Below are 3,371 nucleotides of genomic sequence, written 5' to 3'. Positions count from 1 at the left end.
AATCTTCTGCAGAAGGCAATTTCAGAGACTTCTGGAGAGTGAGAAAGAAGTGCCGATGCTGCAGGAATAATCAGAATAAGATGTCATTCTTTTCAGGATGGGGTGAGAAGCATTTTCTGCTTACTAATTTGGAAGAAATGGATAATCCACATATAGGTCATTGCAATTCCTTCTGCCAGTGCCCCACCCCCTACTACTTTGCCCCACTTGCTTGTTTCTAATTGAACTTCTTTTCTAATTCAGACTCACAGGTCAACTTCATGCACAAGAACTCATTGGGTATCTCTTCTGGTGTGCTGCTTTGAGTGTAGTAGAGACACAATAGGCTATGGTTCTCATGCTAAGCAATTTCGACTTAAAAAAAATCTCCACATATATTCACTTATGTGGTTTCCATGTTTGCCCTGTGAGTTTCATTTAGTGAAAATATCCTTTTCTTTATCTGACAAAGGAGGGTGTAGCAATTTCCATGAACATTGGCTGCAGGTAAACCAGGAATCAGGTGTCTAGCTTGCTTCTTAACTGGCAGTGTAACCTTGGGCAAGTTATTTAACTTCTCTTAGGTCCAGTTGGTTTAATATCTAAAAAAAAGACAATAACTGTATATATCATAAGCTTGTTGGGATATTAACTGAGATAATGTATATAAAGCACTTGGCACAATTACCGACACATACACAATTTTAATAAATGGAAGATCAACATCACTTCCCTGACCAACATAAAATGTTTCTAAGGAATAGGTTTTACCTTGCACTTCACTCCATTTGTGAATCCTTGCCATCATCTGATTGCATAACCACATGGATACAAAGTAGCTACTGAAGAGAGCAGGATGTCCAACTGGCTTGCAAGCGGCCACCTTGGTTTCATGTGCAACAAAAGAATGATTTAAAAATGGGTGATGTCGCCTAGGTGGCTCAGTTGTTAAGCGTCTGCCTTTGGCTCAGGTCATGATCCCAGGGTCCTGGGATCGAGTCCCACATCAGGCTCCCCACGCAGTGGGAAGCCTGCTTCTTTGTCTCCCCCTCCCCCTGTTGGTGTTCCCTCTCTCGCTGTGTCTCTCTCTGTCAAATAAATAAATAAAATCTTAAAAAAAAAAATAATAAAATAAAATAAAATAAATAAAATAAAATAAAATAAAAATGGGTGATGTGGGGTGCCTGGGTGGCTCAGTCGGTTAAGCATCTGCCTTCTTCTGCTCAGGTCATGATCCCAGGGTCCTGCGTTCGAGCCCTGCTTCTGCCTCTCCCTCCGTCTGCTGCTCCCCCTGCTTGTGCGATCTCTCTCTCTCTCTCTCTCTGTCAAATAAATAAATAAAATCTTTTTTTTTAAAGATTTTATTTATTTATTTGAGAGAGAGAGAATGAGAGATAGCACAAGAGGGAAGAGGGTCAGAGGGAGAAGCAGACTCACCGCCGAACAGGGAGCCCGATGTGGGACTCGATCCTGGGACTCCAGGATCATGACCTGAGCCGAAGGCAGTCGCTTAACCAACTGAGCCACCCAGGCGCCCCAATAAATAAAATCTTTAAAAAAATAAAAATGGGTGATGTTGAGAAGGGCAAGAAGATTTTTGTTCAGCAGTGTGCCCAGTGCCATACTGTGGAAAAGGGGGGCAAGCGCAAGACTGGGTCAAATCTTCATGGTTTATTTGGGAGAAAGACTGGTCAGTCCCCTGGATTTTCTTACACAGATGCCAACAAGAACAAAGGCATCACCTGGGGAGAGGAGACACTGATGAGTATTTGGAGAATCCCAAGAAGTGCATCCCTGGAACAAAAATGATCTCCACTGACATTAAAAAGACAGGAGAAAGAGCAGACTTGATAGCTTATCTCAAAAAAGTGACTAAGGAGTAATAGTTGGCCATTGCCTTATTTATTAAAAAACAAAAATGTCTCATGACTTTTTTTATGTGTACCATATTTAAATTGATCTCATACACCAGAATTCAGATCATGAATGTCTGATAGAATATTTCTTTTAGACAGTCCTGATTTAAATAAGATTGGCTTGTGGTTAAATGAATTATGATCAGCTTTTTGAACTTTGATAGTAAGTCTGGTTGAGCAAGTGCTGCCACTGTTTTCCCCTCTTAAAAATATGATAGGAACTGACTAGTGATGTTCAGCTTCTCACAGAGATTCTAACTGCCATCTCTAAACTTATAGGAAATTGGTTTTATATTTTGATTTATATAAATAGTTATATTAATATATTTAAATACTGAGGAAATCCCTTCATGGTCTCAGAACAAGACTCAGCTGTGTTTCAAGTTTGCTCATTAGCCTGTTAAAAGCAAGGGTTGAAGATAAGCTGGCAATGTCTTTTTGCCAATTTGATTAAAATTCCCTGCATCTAAAGTGTTGTCTTTTGCTTAATGAAAGGTATTTTAGCATGGTTTATGTATAATATTAAATAAAGAATATTTAGCACTTGTCAAAAAAAATAGCTACTAAAAAAATAGCTACTGAAAAGGTAAATGAACTATATTGAACATAAGTTTTTCACAAACTGTCCTCCAAATTGGTCTGAGGGTGTGTCTTCCAAGGCTAACAGGGATGCAGGCTTAGCGGTTCAGCAGCACCTTCTGGATTCTCCTGCAATGGGTCCAAGTAAATGAGGTTTGATTTGCATTTCCTGGCCTTATTATTCCTGTGCCAATAGACTGATAGTGTGTATTAGCAAGACTTATTATGGCCAGTATCTGGGTTAATGGACAACTGATGATGTCTTACCCTGGGCTCCCTTTTGTCAATTTGTCACACTAAAGCACAGACCTGTCTATAATAACTTCAAATACAACGAAGGTCCACACACAAAATTGTTTGACGCTGCCATCAAGATAAGTCAGAAATTCATTTAGTTTCCTTAATCACATTTCCAATCCACAAAAGCATGCTGACCAACCTTTGTGAAGTCATCATCATTAACAAACAGAGCAAATGAAATAGAAAACTGACAAATACTGACTTCCTGCAGTGAGCATGAGTCACAGGGACAAGTGCTTGTATACACTTCATATCAACTGATCCTAAGAATATTGGTCCCATTTGAAAGATTAGAAAATTAAGTCTGAAAAGCAAGGGGCTTACCTATGATCACACACAAGAGTACAAAGACCTGATCTCAGCCCTGGAAGAAATTCTTGCCTGGAGACTAAGAAATATTACAGGAGTCTTTAAAAAGGATCAGCTAGTAGGAAGAATAGACTCAATCTTGAGAAGGCCAACTCTCAAGGTCCACTGTGTTCACAATCACAGAACAACTGGCCACCTACAAATCCTCACTACCTCGGCATGCACCCCAACATACACTCTGCCCTTGCAACAAGCTTGCCTGTACCAGGAGGAGAGGTCAGCTCAATA

The 3,371-nt window shown here is 39.9% G+C and overlaps 1 pseudogene; it reads left to right on the top strand.

Annotated features, from left to right (window-relative positions):
• Positions 1 to 1,545: 1,545 nt before the first annotated feature.
• LOC112811229 (cytochrome c pseudogene) lies at positions 1,546 to 1,970 on the top strand (annotated as a pseudogene).
• Positions 1,971 to 3,371: the final 1,401 nt, after the last annotated feature.

Source organism: Callorhinus ursinus, unplaced genomic scaffold, assembly GCF_003265705.2.
Source record: "Callorhinus ursinus isolate GAN/ISIS: 27379988/994484 unplaced genomic scaffold, GSC_fseal_2.0 scaffold2, whole genome shotgun sequence".
Taxonomy (NCBI): Eukaryota; Metazoa; Chordata; class Mammalia; order Carnivora; family Otariidae; genus Callorhinus; species Callorhinus ursinus.
The sequence above is the reverse complement of the archived record's forward strand: the minus strand, read 5'-3'. Positions and strand labels throughout refer to the sequence as shown.